Source organism: Cygnus olor, chromosome 1 (genome assembly GCF_009769625.2).
Source record: "Cygnus olor isolate bCygOlo1 chromosome 1, bCygOlo1.pri.v2, whole genome shotgun sequence".
Classification (NCBI taxonomy): Eukaryota; Metazoa; Chordata; class Aves; order Anseriformes; family Anatidae; genus Cygnus; species Cygnus olor.
The window spans coordinates 144,128,144-144,155,264 of NC_049169.1; the positions used below are offsets into that span (position 1 = coordinate 144,128,144).

The window sequence follows — 27,121 nt, forward strand, 5'->3', positions numbered from 1 at the left end:
ATCAAGGTAGGGCCCCTGCACCTCTGAGAGGACATTGCTGTAGAGTACAAATACAAAGAAACTTCCAGATTCTGAACTGTCTTAAACTAATTTCTTTAACTTCTGAGTTTCTTTTGGACCTCCTTCAAAGTAGCTTCGGTTGCTACAGAAAATTTTTGTCACATGAACTGATAGATGACAAATTAAACTAAAATCCCACCACCTTTGGCAAATACCACCCGCATCTTGCTGCCATCATAGTTTTCCCACTGCTAACAAGCTTTCATTTGTTAATAGCCTTTGGCTTTTATTCACTTTGTGCTTATATTACAAACAGTCTTAACATTTCTGAACAACTGCCAGTCCAAAGTTTTGTCTTCCTTTCTATTTTGGTTGTGTAAGAGGACCTTATGTGTTTGGCTCATTAACTTTATGCTGTCTGGGAAGTGAAGGCAAAAGCTCTGTTTCTAGACACAATTTGCATGTAGCTGACAGTAGCAATTCATCAGGTTCTTGGATCTTAAAATATAAAAATCTTTGCCTCCATTTAATTTCTAAATCAAGTGACTTTCCAAAGCTATGATCAGGCAACATTAAAAAATAAATTAATTAATTAATAATAATAATAATAATAATAATAATAATAATAAAGAAAATTAAAAAACTTCTTACTTAAGACATTCTAATTGTCATGGTAAGATTGCACTATGTAGGCTTTAAGCAGGCCTATAGGCATCTAAAAATCTTGAAAGAATCATTGCTATAAGGTAACTCAAGACAGAAAAATATGTGTGGTCACATACACACAAATTCACCCTTCTATATGAGGACTCAAAATTACCTGAAGGGAAGTCTGGGATTTCTCATTTGTATGATATTTTTAGGAGGACAATTAAAAAATAATTTGCATTATGAACACTTAAAGTAAACATTTAAAATTTATCAATCCTATAATACTATTTTGTATTTTAAATAAGCAACCTGTGTCTACAAACAAGTTTGAAATCACCTCAAAGAGAATTCAACCTTCCAGGCAGAACAGTAATCATAGGACAAAAATAAAAAAAAAAAACTGAATTTCTCTCTTAGGTGAAGATAGTGAAGGGGATTACCATTGATTTTGATTCAGATACATTCTAACTGTGCAGATCTACCTTTGCAGTCCTTTTTAAGCTGAAAGTCTCACTTTATTTTTTCTGAAGAAAAGTTGTTTACTTCAAATATAATGTATTTGATTACCTTTTAATTTCTTTTAGGGTCTAAAGTGTTAACCAAAGCCTTAAACTCAACTTCTAGTTCTGTCCTACATGACTTGGTCATGTGTCCAAGAGCTTTGTCTCAGAGCTACTGGAATAGGAGGAATTTAGACACCAGGATCTAGAAACACCATCCAGAAATCTCTGCTTGGGAGCATTAGAAACTGCTTAACTGTGCAGTTATCACAATAGTATACATGCTTTCGTTCTGTACTATAGAGGTCCCTGACTTCTGAAGTCCCAGAGATGGTCAGCCTTCCTGGCAGACTGATAGGGATCTCAGACCTACGTCCAGCTAAGACATAACTCTGAAGCATTCCCACACTTTCCTCCTACCAGGCCACCAGTTGAAAAAATGCCTAACACACACTGACAGGTTCAGGTTTTCTGGAGGTCAATGGTAGTGAGGACATGTTTTCTTCAGGAATGATCCTGGTTTCTTAAACAAAAAAAAAATTATTTTTTTATTTGATGCACTTTAGTTTCTTTTGACCTAATTGTGTGTCAAATACTTGGGTGAAGACCACAAACTGGGAGTAATACAGACTCCTCTATCTTGGCAAAGGTCTACAGACTCCCTCTAGACTGCGCAGAAGATATCTTGCTGAAAACTAAGATTTGGGCTGAGGTTCATGCTTGTGGTCTGAGCTGCAAGGTGCATGTGGCAAGGTCTGGATTGATTAGGCTGTGTTTTAACAAATCTGTAATTATTTTCAGGTGTCACTACTAATCACACTTTACCTTTAAAAACATCAGAGCAGGAAACCTTAATACTTTGATCAATACTCATTGACAATATTGTATTTTATTCATGGTTTGCTTACTGACAGAAGCAAAAAGAAAAATGAAGCTCTCTATATGTTACTTCTTCCTTCAGATATGTTTTTTTCCCTCTGGGGACATAAGCATATGACTTGGAAACGACCAGTAACAAAAGCCATTGTTTAAATCAGTAATGCTTTCATTTTTCAACTGTTGTGCTATTTTATTTAAAGAAAAAATATGAAAAACAAATGTGCTACTAATCAACTCAAATTTGAAAGGAGCAGGAACTAATGTAAGTAGGATGTTTATTTATGTTTTATAAAGCTTTTGTACTAAACAATTTGAAAACTCAAAGCTGCTGATTTTGAGATTTTTTTAATCTACCATCTATTTAGAAAATATTTACATTAATTTCTTACTTCATTTATTTATTTTATGAAAACTTGAATAGGAATTTATCTGATCTATCTGTTTATTCTTTACTCAAGGCTATAAACTGGAATTACAGTCATTTGTCTTTGTAAGTTTTCTTAAAAGGAAGTAAACTGAACTTTCAGGAAATCATATAACAGTTTTTTGTGAAGACAAAAGTAAAAATAATGTGTTTTGGAGATGCAGCTGAAGGCACTGCAATTAGCTACTGGAATAGAATTAATGGCTTGTCACTAAAAAGCCAATTCTCTGGCTAAAACATCTGGCTGGGATATGGCAACTGGCTGCTACAGACATGCTGATGTCACATTATGCTATAAGAAATAGGACAATATAAGATCACAGAGAGAATGAAGATCTAGTTTTGTGGTTCTGTTGCTACCAACCAAAAACATGGGGAAAACAAAGGACACTATGTCTGTTGTTCAGTTTATAAGTATAATTGTTCAATTTATAAGTATAAAGGTTTGATGACATCTGTACTTTCTCCTTACTGTTTTTATGAAAAAATTTAGGCTCCTAAAAAAAATATATTATGTAGTCATTACATTTTCATTTCCCATTGCACTTACCTAGGCATTTGCAATAAAAAAAATAAAGAAAATTGTAAAATCCAAGAACTGTTTTATTCAGTGTATGCTGTTGTCACGCATTTCAGCTGTCTTTCTGGTTTTCCCAAATTAAGCTAAAGTAAGTATTGCTATCTTGTACACAGTGCTAACTACAAGAAATAAAACTACTGTTAGTGGAGAAACTGAATTTGTTTAATAAATGAATGACATTATTTTCCATATCCCACTCTGTGTTTTATTTGTGTTTTATGTGTGGTAATCCTCCAAATTAATTTTTTTCCTATGCTAGTTCATACATTAACTCTTCAGAAAACAATGGAAAAAAAAAAGAAAAAAGAAAGAAAGAGAAAGAAACCCTGCTGAAAGAAAGCTGTTAATCACAGAAATACACATTTTTCCTTTCCATTTTACTGAGCCAAATCAGTCCTTAAAGCTATCCAGATGCTGCAGTTTCAGAGGAGCATTGAAGTAGAATACACAAAATTACTCTAATTGTCCCAAAGTGATTAAATTTGGAAGAGGCAGCGTATACATCAGCTCAGGGTTTTGTTTTGTTTTTTTCTTTTAGAATAATAGATCAAACTCTCAAGCATATGAAGCTGTGTTTGTGTATTCTTGTTTTTCCTTAAGTAACAGCAGCACAGTTAGAAATTCAATCTTAGTTTTGCTGTCTGCTTGTTAGCATGCTAAAAGATCTCTTCTTCAACTGTCCTGCAACATTGCTGTTTCTTTTTGTTCTGCCTCAGTAACTTCTGAACTCCTTGTCGTCTAGGTACACACACAACTGCAGGTGCATTAAAACTGCACCCTTTACAGAAAAAACTTCTGTTTCCAAGGTGAAAATAGAACAGATTGATAGGGTCAGCATTAAAGTGGCTCCCTATAATGAGTTAAAGACTCCCATCTGTTCCATATACTAATGTGGCTGAAGCCTGCAAGGAGAAAAGAAAAAGATCAATACAAATTTATGGGCTCTTCATAATCATTAAATTAACAGCAAGAGAAATGCAGGGTTGTGTGGAAGGGAGGCTCATGAGCCTCCTCTGAGGCTTATAAAGCTAACTGAGCACAAAATGATATAATTATGGTGTTAAATAAGACTTCTAGGCTAATATTCCTAGATGGGGAAAAAAAAAAAAAAAAAAGGATGCTTACTACAGCCTTGATAATTAAAGAAGCTTTTCCAAAAGGAAGTCAGCCCAACTTTTTGGGGTCAGCTACCCCCAACTCACTCTCCCTTTCTGTCTATCTTTCCAATTTCTCTTATTAATACTTAGCATTTCCAGTTCCTCTGTCTAATTGCTTTCTCCTATACGTCTCCCATGATCTATATTTCAACAAGATTCAGTGCTCCAGCTGAAAGCTATTCATTGGAGTTGGCCTCCATCCAGCACTGCCTCTTCTCTAAATTCAGTGTGGCTAAACTCCTCCTCTTGACCATCCTTTCATCATCAGCCATTTGTTCCCTCAGGATTTCCCATAAATTGCCAGAGCTAGCTCACATTGTTTCCTCTGCCCTTTTTTTTTCTTTTTTTTTAACCTCCTTATAGTAATACTGTCATGCCTTGTTAACTTACATTCACATTTTTTTTCCTTCTCTTTCCCTGTGTTCGGCTTTACCTATCAAACCCATAAGATGTCTCTAGCACCTGCTCGTACTTTAAAACTTTTTGTAGAAATCTGGTCCCCTGCTGCAGATTAGTTTCTGATATCTTCAAGGCTAAATGAATCTGTGCCAGCAAATTTGTTGAAGCTGGACCAACACTTTCAGTGGTACGGTTCTGTACTTTTGGACTGATCCTCAGGCCCTTCCCTTTTCTTCATGCCATTTCCCTCTCTGTATAGATAAGATCCCTAATTTCTGCCATCTGATCTCCACTGAGCTCACCTCTCTCTCACCCCTTAATGTTGTCTCTGATTTCTTGGTCATCTCTGGTTCCCTCTAATTGCAACATGAATATATGTCTGCCTTTTCCACCGTAAGCCTACCTCTCCATTAAGTTACTGGTTAGTCCCTTTCTCATTCTCTTTCCCTCTTTCCCTTTCATCATTATACTCAGTTGAAGCAAAGCCTGTAATAAGCCTTTTGGTGTCCCTCTCTTCTCTTTAGTCTGACTCCTTCTAGTGGCTTTCCACCAAGCTGACAACTACCAGTGCCTGTGGACATTCCTCTCCTGGCTCAGGATCTGTCTCCATCTTACCTCACCCCTTCAGATGCCCGCAGTATGCTCTGTCAAGTGTTTCCTGATCTTGTCTGCCCTGTTCTCTCTTCCCTCTCTTCCTTCCCTTACAATTATCTTTCAGCATGTTTTTTGGAAGATGTTCCTCCTCTTGCTTCAGTTATCTATAAGAATCCTGTAACCTTTGTCAACATACTTTTTCTCCCTCTCCAATTTTTTGCTCAGTAACTTCATCCTCAAACACAAGGTGACTCTGTGCAGATGACCATTTATGCATAAAAGCTTTCTCTGTGCTACCCCAGTGCTAAAATTTCCATGCAGGCTGTCACCTAACTGCTTACTGAAACAACTCTTTTATTTGGTCAAGACCAATGCACTGTTCAGGTCTGTACAACCCTCTGCAGACTTCCCCTTTTTGTCAAATGAAATAATAATGGCAGCAGTTTTTTAAAGGTTGTTGAGGTTGGTATCACCCTGGCTTGAATCACATACCTTGTTTTAGAGAATGAGTGACCTCAACAGTACAATTCAAGAATTGCTTTGCCAGTTGACCTCAGTACAGAGAACAACCTTAAGAACATCCCATTTATTACTACAGACAGAACCTAAGCTGGAGGCCTAAACTTTCCTCTACACACCTGAAATCATTATTCAATCAAATATCTGTCCTTTTTTGTAACTATTTTTCTCACCACTACTCAAAAGGAAGACTTCTGTAAACTCCTAACTAAGCCTTTGCTCACCTGCTGGCTGCAGTGATTATTGGTTATGAAGTCCTCCCATTTCTTGGGAAATGGTCCAGTCACTGGCAAATTAATTAAAAAGCATCATCATAACTACTTTTTATATATTAAAAAATATAAATAAATGGTAGTCATGGCTGCATTTTACAAAGACCCTGTGGGAATGTGCTATGAGTTATATACAAAGGCTTATCAGATCAAGCCCTTTGGAGGACCAAAAGTAGAAAAAGGACTTGTTTCCATCTCCCAGCTGGCCTCATCTCAAATCACTGTCCTGCTGAGCCTGGGCAATCCTGGGTATGTGCAGAAGAAGAATTCCCAGGCAGTACAGCAGCTGTGGCAGCTCACAACTCCCCCACATTAGGTAGCTGAGCAAGATTTTCAGGATCTAAATGTCTTCTCAGTCTCACATCACTCAACAATTATGCTGCACTGCAACAGTCTTCCTTGGCAATGAGTCAGAAGGACTTTTATGGATATAGCTTAAAGTATTGCTTCTAGCCATCAAGAGGATAAATATAATTTTGAATGTTAATATATATAATTAGAGTGTTTCCAGGAGTCAGTATTTTCCTTGTCTTTACAGAAATTTACCTACATAAATCTCAGTACAGAGGACTTCATTCCACATGCAGTCACAGCAAGAAAATCTTGGAAATCATTGCTTTTTGGAGATTAAGTAAGTTTAGAGTGGGGGGTTATTTTCTGTTTTGTCATAAGTTGTTGATAAGTAATGTCAGTCTTGACTTGATGTTGAAAAGCAACACATCAATTAAAATCAGCTCTCTGAAAGTGAGCGTCTTCTGATTTGAAAAAGTGAACTAGTGAAATTACTACATAAATTAAAATATAAATTAAAATATATAAATTAAAATAATAATATAAATTACATTACTATTATGCAATTATGGGAATTCATTCTATTACTGAAAATATATGGATTTATATTCTAAGCATAGATAACTGTGCTCAACTTTACCTTGAAAACTGGCAACAAAAGTGAGATAAGTCATTGTTTTAACTGTTTCTGCGAGCTTGGAAGTGAAGGGAGTCAGCTTCTCTAAATTTGGAACAAAGCTGTGCTTATTTTCCATTTTTTACAATTTCATCCAATTTTAAGCTGTTTCTGCCTTCAGAGTAGTATAATGGAATTATACTGTGTAGAAATCAAAGGAGTAATTCACAGAGAGGATGGAATAACTTGCACAAGAACTATAAGGACATCAGGAAGAAAAAATGATAAGCCTCAGTATTCAGAAGTCTTACATCCTTTCATATGCTCCACATGTACTAGGTTCAGCCTGGCTAAATATCACTATCACTTATATGAGAAGAAACTTTTTCAACATTTCCCGGGTGCATGCAAATGCGCTAAGGTTATATGCAGTCTAATGGCTTTCTGCTGCTAAAATATAATGAGTGAATGAGTCCTGGTGACCAGGGGCAGACGGAAAAGTGGAAAGTTTTGTACTGCTTTCAATATGTTATTATGACCCATTATATGTGTCAGTATTTCCACTACAAATGACTCAGAGCCAAGGGAGATAACTGCAAAACATAACATCAAAATCAAATTACAGGGTGTACATAATTTGTTTCTGGATACAGGCATAATTGCTATGTTCTGCTTTACTGGGAAGCTATTTGAATCAAGACATCCAGACTCTATATTGAGATATATCTGTAATCTCGAGTGAGTTTTGATGTTCACAGATCTTTGACTAAGTTCAGAAAAGCTTGTCCGTGTGTCTGCTGGACTCTATGAAACTTAGGGAAGAATCTTTACAGCTTGCACAGTGACCAATTTTTTTCAACACCACATCCAAGAAAGTTCTTCCTGAAAACATCGCAACCCTTTTAAATTTGAATTAAAGGCCTTTCTCCTTCCAGGGAGACAGCTTTATATGCATGCACACCTACCCATGTGTCTTATTAGGTTTAAGGAATCTTCCAACTGCTTTTGTTGAGCCTTGTCACCCTCATCATTAAAGAATAATACGAAAGTTACAAGGTGCTGAACAAGCTGTTTTACACACTAGCTTCAGGCATGCTGTACAGACTAGCCCAGCCCTTGGCTGCCTCATCCCCTGGTGCTTCCACCTGTGACCCCTCCCTATTCCTTGTCAGAACTGGATTAAGCTCTTTGCACCATCTTTTCACTACAGTTTACTCCCTTATCCCTTCCCTTCCTCATGTGGCAGCAATCTTCCTTCTCCCCAGCAAGCCATCAGAGCAGAGCTGGTGAACAGAAGGGATCATATGAGGAGTATATTGGTATGTGAAGGGGACAGATGCATTGATGAAGCATGTCCCATGCCTTAGGACACTGACGGAGATGGACAGGGTCCTGCTGTCATCCTGTTCCACCATGGGGTGAAGTTCCCATCAGGAAGTTCCTATGGCTCCTCTTGCGATCCAAATCAGATAGGAGTGTGTTTGGGACTTAAAATGGGGAGAGGTCCTGTCCCCAGCTGTGGCATCTGAAACTGTAGAGATTCCTTGACTAAAAGGTCTGATAATACTGAAACAGTCACCAGTATTGTAATAGTATCACTTTTGGTGCAGTCGGCGATGTTGACGGTATCCCTCCTCACTAACTTTCTTAAAGGCTCATCAATCTCTGAGATAGAAAGAACCATTCATCTTTTAGTCTAACCCCTGGAACTAGAATTTCACTGAATATTTTCTATATTAGCTTTGAACTTTGAATCCAAGTCAAGTATTCCAGAAACATATCCAGTCAGGTTTCTTAACCTTAGAATCACAGAATCACAGAATTGTTGAGGTTGGAAAGGACCTCTGGAGGTCATTTACATCTAGTCCAGCCTCCCTGCTCAGGCAGGGTCCCCTACAGCACATTACCCAGGATTGTGACCAGACAGCTTTTGAGAATCTCTAGGGAAGAAGACTCCACAAACCTCTTTGGGCAACTTGTTCCAGTGCTCAGTCACCCTCATATTAAAAAAGATTTTCCTCATGTTCAGACAGAACTTCCTGTGTTCCAGTTATCCATTGAGTGCCCATTGCCTCTCATCCTATTGTTGGACACCACTGAGAAGAATCTGGTCTGATCCTTTTCACACCTTCCCTTCAGCAACCTATACACATTGATCAGATCCCCCCTGAACCTTCTCTTCTCCAGGTTGAACAGGCCCAACTCCCTCAGCCTTTCTTCGTGTGAGAGATTCTCCAGTCCCTTAACCATCTTAATAGCCCTTTACTGGACTTTCTCTAGTAGCTCCATGTCTTTTTTGTACAGGAGAGCCCAGAAGTTGGACGCAGTACTCTAGATGAGGCCTCTCCAGTGCTGAGGAGTGGAGAAGGATTACCTCCTTCAGCCTTCTGGTAATGGGAATACACCTCATCTATTTTGAATTGCTCCAGGAGATCGGCCATAATCACCACTTAATAACTTGCACCTTGTTTAAAATCTAGATTAGCCTAGAAAAGATTCCAGTCTTGAAGTCTTGTTATATTTTCTGATGGTGCATTAAAGAGCTGTAGGTTTTCTGAAACTTTTCCTGGGTGTATGTATCAGTAGGCAATGAAGATACTTGCACCTTGAATAATTTAAGATTACTGTGTTCAGTTTTGCCCTTGTTTTCCAGACTATAGCTCTGACTTTTCTAAAATCTTTTCATTTTTTTTCAGCAGAATTATGAAAATCGGGACCCCAGAGCTGAAGTGTTCCAGTGATAGCCTTGCTAGTGTTTACACAGAAAGTCCTGCCTCTCTTCTTAGCTCTGACTTTCCTTATACTGCCACAGGTCACATCAGCTCTTCAATGGATAGGATAGCTATCTCAATGAAATGCCTATCATGCTAATTACATACTGTTCTCCTAAGATCTTTTCAATGTCACAACATTACAGTGTCCTATCTGATAAGTGGCACCTGCACTCTTTGTTTGAAAATCTACAACCTTGCATTCAGTAGTCTTCAAAGGTCTATGACTCAAATCAACCCACTTTACAAAATAGTCCACCTCACTCTGCATGACTAACCTGTTCCTGTCTCTATTTACTTATCCAGTAGCTTGTGGTCATCCACTCATTTTGAAAGTAATGATTTTCTATTTTCTCACAGCTGATAGATACAGTTATTGAACAACACTGAATAATGTCTGGAACAAATCTATGCTTTAAATACAATATAAAGAGTGAATGTGTACATAGATTTTGTTTCTCTTGTGATTTTCATACAGGAACCTCCTGAAAACTAAGAATGGCAGGTGAACTAGCCTCCAGAATTATTCTTTCCCATAGAACAGAATACATTGCGGTTATACACTCAGAGTACTGAGTAAGAATGCCTTTAATTTACACAGAATGTATATACAGTCTCCTGTAAATAATGGTGTTGGAACTTAATCAAAGGAGAAACATAGCAATAACTCTAATGGAGATTTCTCTTTCATTATTCAGAATGTCTTTTCCAGTTATTCTTGCCAAACATCTTATCTTATCCCAATCTGCAACAGGCATTATATGGAAAATTTGGTGGTTTTTTTGGGAGCAGCCTTGGAAATAAAATGGATTAATAATGTTAACTTTGTCTAGTAAACAACTGGCTAGTCAGAGCATTTTGCCGTCACTGCTGAGTTTTCATTTGTTAAGACAAAGGACATGTACAGAGATAATTTGTAGAGAGACTGAAATCCACCAACCATAACCCGTGGTTGGATTATCCCAACCCATAGCATGATGTAAGAGAGATCACCAGTGCAGGAGAAAACAGACTTGCTTTTATTTTGCACAGACCACCATATTCAGACACTTTTGACAACATAACTCCTTGAATTCCTAGTCCCTTGTACTGGGTTTACGTGGCAAGGCTTTGGTAGCAGGGGGCTTCTGTGAGAAGAATCTAGAAGCTGCCCCATGTTTGGTAAGGGCCCCGCTGATGACCAGAGCCGAGCCAATAAGCGACGTTGTTTTGCGCCTCTGTGAAAACATATGTAAGACAGGGGAAAAAAAAAACACTGCGCCACACAGCATCTAGGAGAGTGAGAGGAGTGAGGAACAGCCTTGCAGGTGCCAAGGTCAGTGAAGAAGGAGGGGGAGAGGTGCTCCAGGCGCAGAAGTCCCCTGCAGTCTGTGGCGAGGACCATGGTGAAGCAGGCTGTTCCCCTGCAGCCTATGGAGTACCACAGTGGAGCAGGATTCCACGCTGCAGCCCATGGAGGAGACCATGGTGGAGCAGGTGGACCTGCACCGACGGAGGCTGCAGCCTGTCGGGGACCCCTGCCAGAGCAGACTCCAGGCCGGAGCTGCAGCCTGTGGAGAGGAGACCATGCAGGTGCAGGTGAGCTGGCAGGAGCTGCTGCCTGTGGGGGACCCAGGTTGTAGCAGTGTGCTCCTAAGGGATGGACCCCATGGTACGGACCCATATCTGGAGCAGTTCTTGAAGAGCTGCTGCCTGTGGGAAGCCCATGCCGGATCAGTTCAGCAAGGACTGCATCCCGTGGGAGGGACCCCACAGCACTGGGGATGAGAGTGACCAAGAAGGAGCGGCGGAGAAGCAGTGCTATAGACTGACCATAACCCCCATTCCCCTGTTCCCCTGCACTGCTCGGGGGGGGAGGGGGGGGGGGGTAGTAATTAGCAATAAATCTTACTTTCTCCCTACGCTGAGTCTGTTTTGCCTGTCACGATAATTACTGCGCGATCTCCCTGTCCTTATCTCAACCCTTGAGCCCTTTTCATTGTATTTTCTCCCCATTCCTCTTTGAGGAGGGGGAGTGAGAGAGCAGTTGTGGTGGAGCTCGGCCACCCACCTGAGTAAAACCACCACATCCTTTCACCTCATGCGTAACAACTCTACAACAGTCCCTGTTTCAGAAATACTTTGTTATCTTCACAATCTATAATATTTCTTCTTCCTTGACTAAAGGAAAGAATGACAATTTCAAGGGTGAAGCTCAATTCCATCTTCTTTAAAAACGATGGAAATCCTCTAGACAGTGCATTGGATACAAGATGAGGTCCTTGAAAGCTCTTACTTTTTATTGTATACTTCCAAAAGCATGCTTATAAAGCATTAACTTAATTTCAAAATTGTTTGTTCAAGCAGTACACTTTTAATATCTCTGGTCCTAGGCAGAGTTCCTGATGAGACTTTCATGAGTCTAAAGCAGGAAATGTTCAGGCAAATTCAAGGTTAGCTACAGTGTGCTGGGTTATCTTTGAAGTAACAGGATAACCTGCAGCAAACATCATAGTGATGACATGCTGATGCCGAAACACATTTCTCTCCTGAAGGGAGAAAACAGATTCCAAGTTTGTAAAGCAAGCAATCTGCTTGTCTCATGGGCTTTTAAAAAGAGAAATGGGGGAAGGGGAGAGGGACAAAAGAAAGCTCAGCAGATGTTCAATGCCACTAAGGGATAAATCATAACATTTTTTTTTTCTATGAGCCTTGCCCTTGGTACATGTCCTTCCTTTTCTTCTAGAGTTCATTTTTTACAAATCACAGTGTGAACTGTGGGAACCCTACTTATACTTCAAGCAAAGTACTCAGTCAGCCAACTTCATCTTCCTTCCTTAAATAAAACCACCAGTGATTCAGAGCACCTTGCCTCATTTTTGCACAGAAATATGGGAACAGCTTTTTATTATCTCTCCAAAATGGCTTAGGTTATAGCATGAGTTTCTTTCTCAGAGGTGCCATAGTAATTGTAATTGTCAACAATTTGAACTGACATTGAAAAAAAGTTCATTAAGTAGAATTTCCATTCATTAATGATAGATGAAAACAGCAGTAACCAATTCTCTAAATACTATAAAACTAAAACAATCTTCTCTCAACTACTTTACTATGAAAAGGTTGAAAGCAAAATAAAGAAAGTGGTGCATGCTAACAAATAATTGCTATAATCAGAGACTGGAAAACAAAACAAAATGCCAGATAAATCAGGTCTTGCTCATCTTTAAGGACCATATATTATGCCATTTGCTTTTTCTTAGTATGATTTCTTCAGGGCAATGGGGAGTTCCATGTAAAAAATCAATAGTTCAATCTGGCCCTATAAACACCAAGTAGCGCAGCCATCTACAGCATTGTGACAGATTCAGGAGAAGATGGATGAGGTTCTCTCCTTGAAATTCGTTCTCTGAAAGCAGAAAAATAACTCACGGGTGGCATACTAAGAAGAGAATAGACTTAAAAAAAAAAAAAAGGAAGGAAGGAAGGAAGGAAGGAAGGAAGGAAGGAAGGAAGGAAGGAAGGAAGGAAGGAAGGAAGGACAAGAATTTAGGATAATTAGAAAAGTCAAGTATATTGTTTACTTTCCATAGTGCATTACCACTTTCCAAGTGGTTTCCTCATAACCTTTCTAAAGTGTACTTTGTATCACCCAAGCCCAAAGTATCAGCAAATAAAACAACAACTGTGATGAACATAGCTGTTGTGCTGCCTCATAATAACACATCACTAAGGTAGCTCTGGCTTCCATGTCAGGGGAGAAAACAGCAGCTATTTTTAAGGAGTTGTGGCAGACCAACATATGTGCAGGTAGACAAAAGATATGACTGCACTGATTTGAATGTTTAAGCACAGACTATCACTCCTCCCTTACCCAAAGGTGGAAACACCTGAAGAAGTCACCAATTGCTCAGGGGCACTATGAGAGCTCTGGACATTACATTTTCTCATGAGGTCCCTATAGGACAGCATTCAACGCAGTAAAATTCATTATACTATTAAAGGGGTGCAGGAAATGTTCAGTCTCAGTCAAACTCACATTTAGGTGAAAAAGACGATGATGATCCCAGTTTTTTTCTTAGCCAAGCAGAGAACAAAATGGACACTACCATGATTGTCTTACCAAACCTTCCCAGAGAGAAGTGCTCATTAAACTGTGATCTTTCCTAATTACATCCTCATGGTCTGAGATGTTCTGTACAATCACTTCAGAACCGCTTACAAAGAGGTGATGGATTACAACTCTGTGGCCACTTTCCTCCTTCTCTTCCTATTTAATGCTTAAGCATTAAATACAGTACTGATTGTTTTGTTTTGTTTTGTTTTTAAGAGAAAGAAAAAGTTACCCTTCAAACTGTATAGCACATTACTGCATGTTTCATGTGCTCACAGAAAACTGCAGATACTTTTATGAGTGGCTCTTTAGCACAATGGCATATTTCTGATAATATAAAACTTCAGGATATGACTCACAATAGAGCCATGCCTGGTAGACATAAGAGAAATGCTTAAATGCCTTCTTGTGTGCTCAGAATCCTGCTACAGTCACAGCGCTCATTGCACCTGCAATGTCAGACAGTCTGCAGACAACCAGAAGTGCTGTAGAGTGTCTGAAAGAGCAGCTATACTTACTTTTCTCTCTGAGTTGCAGAAGCAGAGTCTTGTAAAGTAGTATTGTTGTCTAGGCTGTAATACGCAGAGGCCAATCCAAAATGCATAAATATAGGTCCATTGCATCCTTTAATTTGGCCTTGTTGGTCATTCACTTGAATACTCCATGGACATATTCCCCAAAATCTGTTGTGAATGAAAACCATATCTGGTTTAGATGTCCACAGGAATTTTGTGTAGGGGAAGAATAAGCAAGAAATGCAAGATTTGATTCTTTATGGAATAATGTAGAGTAACAAAGAAGAGTCAGGGAAATGATACAACTCTGCATTCAAAGTCACCCTAATGAAGTAGCAGTGTACAGCTGAAGAGTAATTGGAAGGCTACTCTAATGTTCATTTGGCACAAACGCTGTCTTATCAAAATAATCAAACTTTGAGAGCACTAAATGGACATCTCACATTTCTGCCCAGCTCCAGTGTAATCCTTTAAATTGCTCATGCTTGCCCTATAATGGCAAATGCAATCAAATAAATTAATCTTATTTTCTAATGTAATTTACCATAAACCAAGTTCCCTTATAGCTTCTGTGCTACAACAGTATCCACATACACAGAATATCCTTCTGAACCTGCATGTGACTTTGAGCTAGTGTCTTGATGTTACAAATGGAAAAAGTAAATTTATACTGACCTGTAATTCAATGAGAAATGGCACAAACTGTCTCCTGAAGGTCTATCAAATTGTGTCTGTGTGTGTGTGTGTGTGTATGTGTGTATGTATATATATATTTGTATATATATATGTGTATATATATATATTTGTTGTTGTGGAAGCCTTTTAATAAGCAATATTAATACACGTGTGGGTGTATAGAGGCAGACAATGCACGGGTATTTGGGAATTTTTAACAAAGTGACAATTCAGTGCTAAATTAAGTAAATGCAACCTCCTAATATTCCATATTTCTTATGGTACAAAAATAAGAATTGCCATACCACAAACAACCAGAGGCCCATTTAGCACACAATTTTCAGATTCAGGCTAAGTTATTTAGATGTACTTTCCTACCACTTGCTGATACATTGTACACTATTCACGGCATTGTCTGCATCAGTAGACTACACTTACATCAGCTGAACACACTGCTTACCCTTCAAGTACAGTCTAAACAAGTCACAGTGAGTTTTCAAGTTATCTGAAGACAACACTATAGGTAGAGATCCGCTTTCACAAGACCTTGACATGATAAAAACAAAATGCTGTCTATAGCAATGGTGTAAGAAAATGTTCTGCCTTTCTACTCTGCTCCTCAATCCACTACTTTAATGGGTCAACAGTTACAAAGCTTTCCAGATTAAAGGAACTGCTGTAGCTACAATGGAGGGAAGCAAAGACCGGGCTGAGGAGACAAGATTCTTCTAATCAGTGTATGTATGGAGCATGAATATTTACATCTTATCTCCTCTTGTTTCACAGTCAACAGAAAAAAACAGAAGCTTCAAAGTAAGGACCCATCTCAGAGACATCTCATGCTTTTCTCAGGGCTGCACAGTGCCCAGCAGGAGGCTGGATTAGCTGACTTCCAGAAGTCCTTTACAACTCAATGTTTTCTTTGATTCCTTCTAATAGCAAAGTTTCTCACCATCGAGCATTATCCTCCAGAAATGCATAGTGCAAGTCCACAACCGGCACTAATGGATGATGAGACATTTTGATAAGAAAATGCAATAAAACCTTTTCCTTTCTGGTAGGAGCCAATATAACACAAGGCATTAAGTCTCTCACAATGGTCAAGAACTGAATTGTTCCATCTATGCTGTGACATCACACACAAAAGCACACAGTTCTGCAGAAGGCTATAAATGTTGCAGCAGTAGACGGTCTTGTAGACTGGACTTTTAATAGGGAAACAAGGAGAAGAGATGAACATTAAAGTTTAAAAGTTCTGCTAAGCAGTCAATAGGGGACTTCCTTTGGAAGTGACTGACCGCTCTTCCAGAATAGGTGCTGTAATAGGTGCTGTAATAACCAATTTAGAGGAGGAGAGCAGTATAACGTAGACATTTGCCTGATGTAAACTTCTGATGTCCAAGAGATATGATTTATCTCTCCTAAATCTTAGTTACATAAGTCTAAGTGAGTCATCTTCCATTCCTTATACTTTGAGCAAAGAGAAAGAGGCACCAGGAAATGGTGGCTTATCACACATACTTCTGTTACCTTATATGAAAAGAAGTTTTCTCTGAAGATGTTTGTTTCTTTCTATTTACAGTACTTGGAGCTGCCTCAGGTAGGGAAGAAGTTAAATAAATGTTATGCATCTAAAATAGGCAGGAGGGAACCCCAGCTGTTGAGTCTGAAGGTGGTCTGCATACATGAAACAACCTAGCAAATGTGGTGATTATGGAAGGGTGTACCTTTGTCATGAAAGATATTTGTCTAAAAAAAGACAAATTCCCACTTATGCCAATGCAAATTTAATAATGTTTGATTTCTGTTTTAGTTAGTAGTTCTGCATCCAGATATGCATAGAATAAGATTACTTTTATTAAAAAAAAAAAAAAAAAGCAACACAATTTTTAATAGAAACAAAGTATCTGCATGTTTATGCCTCAAATTATCATTGCTTATCAAGTCATTCTCCAGAACTTGTTTATATAAAGAAATTGATTTTTTTTTTTTTTGCAATAATGTTGCTTTGACTTTCCATGTTACATTTTATTCCAGCAAAATGACATTTCATTTTACTGATGTTTGTTTAGAAAGATGGCAATGAAACAAACAAACAATTTGGTTTTGGACTTGAGTCACAAGTGTGTTTTATGTCTCAAATGCAAATGCATTTTAACCCCATGACTACCTTGGCTGAAGAAGAGAAACTTGGGGGGAAACCTAAAAGCAACCTTCCAGTAGCTAAGAGAAGATAACTGAAAAGGTAGAGCCAGGCTCTTTACTGAGATGAATAATAGGAGAGCAATAAACAATAGTCACAAATAGAAACAGGGGAGGATCCAAATGGATATAAGAGGGGGGAAAAAGTGTTTTATTATGAGGAAAATTTAGCATTGAAACAGGTTGCCCAGTGAATTTGTGGAGTTACTGGCTTCGTCAGCCTCTGAGACCCAACCTTAGTAAAAGTTCTTAGCAACCCTATCTGAACTTAGCGTTGATCCTGTTTTGAGCAAGGAGGATGACCTAGAGACCTCTCGAGGTCTCCTCTAACCAGAATCATTCTGACTTCACAGTCACAGGCCTTACATCATGTTTCAAAAAAATCTCCTGATTTAAATGAACCCCCCAGCAATTATGATGACATTTCTAGCTTTCTGTTTCCACAGGATAGAATATATGGATGCCTTGATGAAAAATACCTCTTGAAGTTCCCATAAAGGGAGAGGTGTTTTCTGGCTGACCAATAACTGGAAAACACGTATTCACTTTCTCTTTTAGCAGAATCACTCTTATAAAGAATCCAAAATAAATCATAAGGATTTACTGTTATGTTTGTAAACATGTTAAAGGGAAGAAGAAAACTATTGCTTCCACTGTGATAAGGTTCTTCCTTGAAAGGAAAAACCCAGTATAAAACAAAGCCTGCTCTGGAACCTGGTTAACTTGATGATAATAATTCCTTCAGTCCGTAAGTAAATGGCTAAAGAATAGCAACAGACTTTCTGTTGCTTTTATTGACTTTTTTGCTGTGCACAATCTAGCTTGCACACAGAGGCAGCTTTTCACTTTATCTTTTCTCTGTACTAATGTAGTGGAAGCCATTGTACAAATTACAGCTGAGCTCCTTAAGATCATGATTCATAGTTATGGGCTTTGTCAGTGTCTTCAAGTAATTTAATAAAGTAGGAATGGTGTAGCTATTGGATTGAATGAACAGTGTTCAGATAAGGAAACCAGCTTTTAAAGATGCATCATGCTACTTTATCTAGCAAAGAACACATGTTGCATGTAAGAAAAAAGGTAAGATTCATAAATGTTTCAGGAGGTCAGAATTAGAGAATAGATGTAGGAGGGGGATACTGTAAGGGAACTTTATTTTGTACTTTTTTTTTTTTTAAAGGAATCAGTATTGGTAATTTGGTAATTGAAGGATATATTTTCTTTCCTTTACTTTTTTTTTTCTTCTGTTCTATTTCTTCCACTTACCTGTGAGCATACTATTTATTTATTTATTTATTGCTTAGTGGCAGCCAGATGGAAAGCCAGAGGATAGATGGTGCAGCTACACTATCACTTAGCATAGTCCATGGGAAGCTCTGTTACACCAAGACTGGCCCAAGGATAGAGCTGGAGGTCCAGTATTCGTCATGCTCCCCTCCTGCATCACGGAGAATTGTCTCAAGAGAGAAGAGAAGTCTTCATCACATATGTAACCTAAGTCTGGTATTACCACTTAGAAATGAAAAATGGCCCATATTTGTTTATATATGTATTTGTGTAGATACATAAATGTATGTGCATATGCATATTTATATACATATTAGTACACACAAACATATATATGCATATTTGAATAGAAGGTTGATTTTTTTCTACATGTTTTAGTATTAATGTTAATTATTTTAATGCCTTCTTATGCAGCAAAGAATAAACTGTAAGGGATGGGGTATTGTATTAAGAATGCAGCACTTTGGAGGGTCTTCCAGCATTGGAGTACATATTCAGCATATTCACCTGGCCTCCTACAAGTCTGGCCTTCCCTTTCCTCCTCCTATAATGATTTGTTGAGAGACAGTAATAGGATTTTGACCTTTCACTCTTCCCACACCGTTGGTGAGGTACAATGCAGAAAGTTTCGTCAAAAGTCCATGGAAAGGTTCCTGCTCCAATGCACATTTGCCTCCTGGTTAATCAAGATTCTGGTCTCGTGATATCAACTACATTCGTACAGAAAACTAAACAGTCTTAAAAATGTCCATATTAATGCTGTTATTATGGGCCCTATAAGGAAAGCATTTAAGTCAAAATAGGGGTTGTAAACAAATTAGTTTTGTTTCAAGGATAGCTTGAGGGCAAAAGCATTATGAGTGTATTAGTAATCTTTTAAACTACTCACTTGTCACAACCTTTCAGTGGGTTCAAATGACTGCTGCATTTAAAGTAATCAAATACTTCGACTGTTTAGGTTGCTTATACACAGTTATCTAAAGTATTTTGTAGATTGATGAAGGAAAAACAAATGACACAGTGTTGGACAACTGAATCCTTGTATTTCTGATGTCAGGTGGCTAAGTTAAGTCCCTTACTTTAAGCCCTCAAAAAACAGCTTTTCTATAAAGTTTTGCTAAATATTTAATTTTTTTCTAAGCTATGACACTATTTCAGCACCAATGCATGGCAATACTCTTTTGGCAATTAGAAGGGTCTTGCATAATCGCTGAATAGGTATTATTATACCTTTTTTTAATCCACTGAACTTCTGTAAACTTCTGTGTCATGTCACACAACTTTATTTTGGACAAATGAAAGTTCACTGTTCCAATTTTAACAATGTATGACATTTAGTGATTTATCATAAATAAAGATGAGTTCTCCTCCGTCAGGCTAGAACAAACATAAAGAATGGCACTGCTTAACATTTATTGCCATAAGAAATTTTACACTTGATAGAAACAATTTTGAAAAAAATTGTGATAATTTAATTATTAATGATTCCCTCTTCCTTTTACAGGGAGGAAATATCAGCCCTCTGGAAATCAGCAGAGAAAGAATAAATTGTGACAATAACTCTAACAGGAAAAACACAGTCAAACTCTTGGTCAGCTTTTCTAAGCCTGGATATCTACATCTGAACAAAGTCATATTAGACACCTACAAGAAGAACCTGCATTTCCTCTTTACTCCATTGGCTTTTAATGTAACTCAGAAAGCTTGAAAATTAGATATTTTTTTTTTGTCACTTAAACATCATCTCAGGACAGATATAAATTACTTGTTTTAGGAATATAGTCCCAACAAACATTACCATGTTTATTTTCTCCTCTCTCTGGAAGACAAGCTTCCCTTTGGACAATTCCAAGGTTTCTGCAGCAGCTATAGGTTAGCAATGCAGGTCTTCAGAGTCCTGAATGACATGTTAGCTGTTCACCCTTCAGAGATGAGCTATATATACTGTGATGCTTCAAATGGATTTCTGAGGAGAAAGAGGGTCAGAACAACCAAAACATCACAAAAAAAACATGGAAAACTGAAGAGTAAAAAAATATTTTCCAATTTTTCCAACAAAAGAACTATGAAGTACTCATTAAATGTTCAGACAGGAAGTTCCAAAACAAGAAAATGGTTGCCTTCTGACACAGAGCATAAGTATATTTTGAATGTCATATAAGTTCAAAGTGGAATCAGAAACAGTTGAATCAATTCAGGGAAAATTATCCACTGGGGTACTTTAAATAGAAACAGTGTTCAAGCCAAGATGACCCAGTACTACCTATGCTCAGAATTTGGAACACCATACTACAAGAAAGGTTGTTGTTTCCCATCACGTTTCCCTAATTACTAACTACTGAATGCAGTGGTGGAGGTAGAATAATGAATATTTAGCTTGACCCAATTCTTTTACTCAATCTCGAGATCGAGGGAGGATAAATGGATAAACAGGAGCATGACTAAACCAAGGAAACTGCCAGTAGTCTCAACTCCCAGTGCTCAGTGACCTTCTCACAGCCCTGAACTTTGTCCTGACTTGTATGCACTATTTCTTTATCTGAAATTGTGCAAAGGTTTCAGAATTAAATGCAATTACTTTAAAAGGATCAATAATATTGTAAGACGTCTCAGAGTACAGAGTGTGCCTAAAATAAATTTTTAACTTATTTTTTTTTGGAGGGGAAGATGTTTGGAATAGGACTGGGCATATGTTCAAAAAATATTAAAGATGTGCCTGAATCAGATTAAGTGCTAGCTCTCTGGGTCCTAATATCTTGGCATGTTGCCAGATAGCAATCTCAGTGATTGAGTCATTTTGTACAGGGAGACTTTCTTCAGATAATGCCCAAGTGAGTCATGAGATCTAATCCAGTTAAAAAGAGTCATGAGGTCCACAATCTTAATTACATTTATGCTACTAAGCAGAGGAATGCTTAATGGAAAAAGACAAGGATAACTCATTTTGAGCCCCTTCCAATGGAGCCAGAATAGAAACAGCATTGCCCATGCCTGAAAGCATGAATTTGTCTCTCTGCAAAGTGTTTCAGTTACAAGGTCCACAAGCATTGGAATTGTCACAATACCATTAGTGAAATTAGAAATGTGGGGTGAGGGGTGTGGAAGATGCTAGAGCTGATGGTCTTCCCAGAGAGTGTGACCTCTGCTGATCTCACCCCGACTGATATTCTCTTAGATGAGTTCAAGTGACAAGATAAAACAATTTCATGACTGCTAAGTCCAGATAAACATAGACTCAAGCACCACTTTTTGTTATGCATACAGGCACGAGCCACATTTTCCTGTGCTAATGAAAGAGTGGGTTTGTTTTCTCTGTCAGCTGGACATAACAGAGATGGAGTCTTACTGACACAGTGTAAGCAAGGAAAGGTCTTTATTCTGCTTCTTGTTAGAATGCATTTATTTATACAAACTGCCTCATATTTTCATGGTTTCTTGAAATCTTTGTCTAAACATGTATTCATAGATTAGTATTTTTGAAGTAAATATAAAAATACCACACTGTCCAAAGACACTTGCTAATTTATCTACTATGGCCTAAAAAGGAGCTTAATTAGTCTTCATCTTTTTAAATAATCACATCTATATTCTAGGGTTCTTGAGTTTCATATATGAGAGGTAAATTTCATTCTACACATTTTCCCTGTTGTTTTATTTGCAAGAAAACCCTAAAAAATGCTGAGGAAACAGTACAAGTCATGTGTAAGTAAAACCTCAGCAGCCCATCCCTGTGCTGGGATGAGACACAGAGAGCAGCAAGTCAGACTGCCTGCACATATTGCCATATGGGCATGGCTATGCATCAGCAAGCAGCACGGCACAGCACCAGAGTTACAAACAGGGTACGGAGGAGCCTGTGCTCACACACCTTGTGCAGGTCAGGGGGTACCTTAGGGCTGCTCCAGCTCCAGGTCCCAAATGCCCATGAACAGCCAGAGCTCATCAAGTGTGCTCTCAGAACACAGCTGTCGGTGACACTTCCATTAGTCATGATGTGAATATTTTCATCTTTAAACTCTTCAACTACAATGTTTAACATAATTTCTTTACTGCTCATTTCTGCAACTAATTAAAAACTGGTGATCATTAAAATTGGATAAAAGATTTCTAATTTACTACTTCACACCTTGTCTTGACTGAAAAGGAGCTTTAATGCCTTGACATAACTAAATTGGTTGTAAGTTCCAGACTGCTGAAGCAAGTCTTCTATAACAAGATGATCTATCTTCAAGTCATTTTTGTCTTGACAGTTGCAGACAATGATTTCATCAAGTCTAGCATAAAAATGCCCTATTTTCTTCCCAAACGAATCTTAATCTTGTAATCCAGGGGAAAAAAATAAGCTTGAAAAGGTAACACTTCAATCAATGAGTTTAAAAATGTTTCAATGTACAGCACCTAATTTGCTTTGAATAGTTTGTAAGAAAACACCACAGATAATGAAATAGAGGTCATTAAGTCATTGATATCATCTTAAAGATCACCTTTAACAACTAACTATTTAACAAAAGATTCATCGATCCAGATTTAAATTTTACACACCACTGTGAAAAGTATGTACAGATCCACATTTTAGACAATCTTACTAAGCCACAGGCATCCAGAATTGAGACTAATAGAGACAGGAGGAAATGACAGTCATCAATCTGTTTGCTATCCTGTGTGCCTAAAAGACTTATCTTGCAAGAGTTTTGCAGGAGGATTTGGCCTCCTTGCCAAAGAGAGCCTGCAATAGAGCCAGGAATGGAGCCTATTTCTCTCAGTCTTTATGGAAAGAAGTACAGCTATTCACATGAGAAAAAGTAACAAGGATGCAAAAGGCTTAAAGATTAATAAAAATAAAAAATGAGTTAAAAAGCTTGTAAGAGAAATCTCTCTAAGCAATCTCCATTTTGGTCTGCTCCAGCAAATTCTTTTTTTTTTTTTTAACTAGCTATTAAAATATAAAATGCCTTGTGAAATATTTTCATAGTCTCCTCACAGCCCCTTTCTGAATTTGTGCCAGCAAAGCTATTAGCAGTGATTGAAGGTGAGACAGCCAAGATGAAATTCTCTGGAGAACAAGACAAGAGACACCTTTCTGCCCTCAGCCTATCAACTATAATGAATGATAGGCACAGTGCATGACAGGGACTGAAATAGGAGACTGTGACAAAGACGGGCTCAGGAGTGCTTCAGAATAATTCATTCAGTTGCATTTGGCAGCAGCAGGTCATAATATTTTTGTGTAGCTATGCTGTCAGAGCAGAAAATAAAATACAGAATGGCATTTGCATGCTGATCCTGTTTCCATCAAAAAGAAAGGAATACTGAGTTAAACAAATGCTTAAGTTAAATTCTCCCTTCTGCTTTCCACTGTCCGTAAGCACAAAGGGCAGTATGAGACAGCTGCATGAAGCTGAGGAAGGAGCAAGGCCTAATTAGCAATGTATTGATTACAACTGTTTCTTTTCCTTTCTCCCTCACATGATGGTCCACACTAGAAAAACTCAAGGCTCTGCTCGCTGGCTAAGGTTGGAGTCTTTAACTGTATCCGTGTTGAAAGAAGAGTTGGAAACACAGCACCACCCTTGGAGAGTAAAGAAGGGAACAGAGAAAAACTGAGGTCAAATCCCAAGGTGGAAATCAGACTCCTAGAAGCAAACTTGCCATCCCATCTATGATCCCACAGCTGTCACCTCACCTTACAGACAGCAACTCTCCATCCACACTTCACCTGCTGAAATCAAGGCCCCCAGGAACCCAATGCCTCCATGCCCACATGGGCTCACAGGTACAGTGACTTGTCACAGCTGGACAGGGCACTGCTGAAGCAGATGCATAACTCCAGCCTGAATTTGGGAAACCCACATAACATGGTTGGTAGTGAATTTCTGCAAGGTGCTGGCAAAAGGGATGGTGGAGGCAAACAGTATCAGCAGATCCCAAATAATTGAGACAAATCCATGGACAACAGGTCCAGAAATGAACCCTAAAAGCAGGGTTACCCTCTAACATCCCTACCACAGACATTCTGGATGGCCAGGAGTCTGAAGAGTGGGGACTGGAGATCAGGCTCCCAGTCCAAGCCCTGGGATACTCCTTCCCCTGTCAAACCTAGTAGGGCGTTTCCTATGTTATTCAGGGTTCTTCTCTCTTTGTCTTTGATAGATTTGAGCTAAAAAATAAAATAAAAAATAAAATAAAAAATAAAAAAATGCCTATTTTGTGATGCACAGTGCAAATGTTATACAAATTCCCTCCAGTTTAATCCCAGAAATGAGAACATTCATCTAGGATATGGAAAAAAGAAAATTATTTTATACAGTGACATTAACAGGTTCAAGCTTTCATTCTTCACTCCCTTTGCTCATCACAACCCTAGAAGCCATTCCAAAAGACAGATGACTATCTGCTGCTCCTTTGGAAACATGAGAATAGTGAAACGAAGCAAGCACTAGAGTTAAGCAGAGCACACACCCTACTCTGAGTCTTGTTTGGGTGCATCCTGATATTATAATGGAGAGTTTTTATAAGAGAGGAATAAAATGGCTTTGCAGAAGAGACTGGCATACCCTCTATTTAGTGGGTGTTTTTCTTAAAGATGGGAGATGTGGCATTGAATTCCCACCAGAGAGGAGAGAACTTCTGTCCATCACGTCACAGATGACTGTACCGGACACTGAGCTTACCACCAGGAAAGAGGAAAGACACTTCCTCTGGTGGCATCATACAGCCATGACCCCTTGCTCTCTTTAGAATAAAAATGAGCACAGCCACTTACTTTCAGCAGTTTTGTCCAAGGAGTCCCCAGAGAAGAAGGGCACTTTTCTCAGGCACAGGACCGGCTGTCTCAGCAGGTTTTTTGTCGGTCTCTTCTGCATTGCTCCCCATTCTCTGTACAGAGGTCATCACCATTCAGACTGAGTTCTGGTGGCCATTTTAGGAACTCAGTATCTAATGTTCTCCGGGAACGTGGCCCTCAGTTCAACCCCTTGATAGCAACAGCTAACAGCAAATCCCACCTTCATCCCAGTAATACACTGACTAGGAAGATTTGCAGCTTCCTTGCTTTGTTCTAGGCAAAAGGGCAAATTATGGCGAATTGCCCTGCAGAGAAGTGCTTGGGGGTACTGGTGGATGAAAAGCTCTATGTGAAACAGCAATGTGCACTTGTAGCCCAGAAAGCCAACCGTATCCTGGGCTGCATCAAAAGCAGCATGGCCAGCAGGTCGAGAGAGGTGATTTTCCCCCTCTGCTCTGCTCTCTTGAGACCCCAGCCAGTTAGCTTGGAAAACGTACAGAGGACAGCCTTTCTACACTGATGCAGGGATGTTATGAGGGGTTTGACTCATGGTTTTGACGTGGGTGGTTAAAGTTCGGTATGTGTTTTCCCCATACTAAAAAGAATGAATGAGAAAAAATGACTGGTCACCAGATATTATATGGTGAATATTTGAACTTTTCAAGGCTTCTGCAAACCACAAACTCCTTGGGTTCATTCATTAACAACACAGAAAATATGCTTTAGACTTGTGAGTTACTAGAAATTTGACACTTTAGACAAATTCGAAAAGGGATTTTGAAGCCTTATACTTCGAACTAAACATTGTGTAGGATACACAACTAGGCCAGCCTCCTTTAAAATGATTTAAATACAATGTAATCCAAAAACTTAATATTGAGAAACTGTGATGAGCAAAAGCATATGTTTGGGTTTGGATCGATGCATTATTCATCCCAGGTATTTGTTGGGTCTATATCTGTGCTCTGTTCTGAAAACTGTGAAGAGCTGCAACCAGACAATTAGCAAAGTGGCAAATATTCAGAGTTAATCTAACAATTTTCTGTTCTTAAAGTGATTGATTAGGAGCCAGTTCAGAAATGGATAGATGCCTGAGGGTAAACTTCATATATAGAGCAATATTGCTCTATAGAATAGGAAACGTCCCCCTAACACCATACTGTCAGTTCCCCCTGCTGATTCATAGTCATTCATACTAACCAAGTAGTTTAGTCATAAAAGCTGACATCTTGTATCATCCTATATAAAGGGGAAAAAACCTTGCCCCACTGAAGACGGCAGCAAAATTTGTGTTGTCTTTATATAGTTTTCCAGTAAAGGAGTAAGAAATAATAAGACATCAAAATAAGTGGGGTACAAATACTCCTAATGTAAAACTGGTTAGGTGAGTGCAGTGAAGATGGATTACAAAGCCTGATTTAAAAATATGTGGGAGACATTGGGGGGCAACAATAAGTTTATTTTTTATTTATTTATTTATTAGCTGGCATTTCTCATCCATAACAGAAGCCCAGATAGATCTGAATTCTGCTAGCGTGTAAGAATTAGAAATTTGCCTGGAGTATGTACTATGTAGAAGTGGTAGACTCGATTTAATTCCCCTGGCTGAGGCAGGGCTTGGCATCATGTGCAGCTGCATGCAAGAGAAAGCATACAAACCATCCCAGACTGAAAGAAACTTCCAGGGATGCTGTAATTCATAAGACATAGAAAAAAAACAACCACCATTTTTTATCTCAGAGACAAATATTTACTTTCCAAAACACAGTTATTTACATCTTATAAGAAATTACTAATTCAGCTCTTCTGTGATTCCAACTAGAGCAGAGGACTTAGGCAACTCCCTGCCTACCACCTTTCAGAAGTAGATAAACTCCTGACTCCTTACATGTCTGGAAGTGAATATAAGGCTCTC

At 38.5% G+C, this 27,121-nt stretch overlaps 2 long non-coding RNA genes across 3 annotated transcripts in view; both read right to left on the reverse strand.

Moving 5' to 3' along the window:
- The window catches only part of LOC121059684, a 106,775-nt gene extending 81,071 nt beyond the window's left edge, over positions 1 to 25,704 (reverse strand). For both annotated transcript variants that reach the window (XR_005814608.1, XR_005814609.1), the window contains exon 1: positions 25,186 to 25,704. This is a non-coding gene — a long non-coding RNA (uncharacterized LOC121059684). The remainder of the gene's footprint in view (positions 1 to 25,185) is intronic.
- LOC121059689 lies at positions 12,033 to 16,015 on the reverse strand. Its single transcript, XR_005814610.1, has 3 exons — positions 15,886 to 16,015; positions 14,262 to 14,426; positions 12,033 to 13,038 (listed from the first exon to the last, which is right to left on the reverse strand). It is a non-coding gene; the product is annotated as an uncharacterized LOC121059689 (long non-coding RNA).
- Positions 25,705 to 27,121: the final 1,417 nt, after the last annotated feature.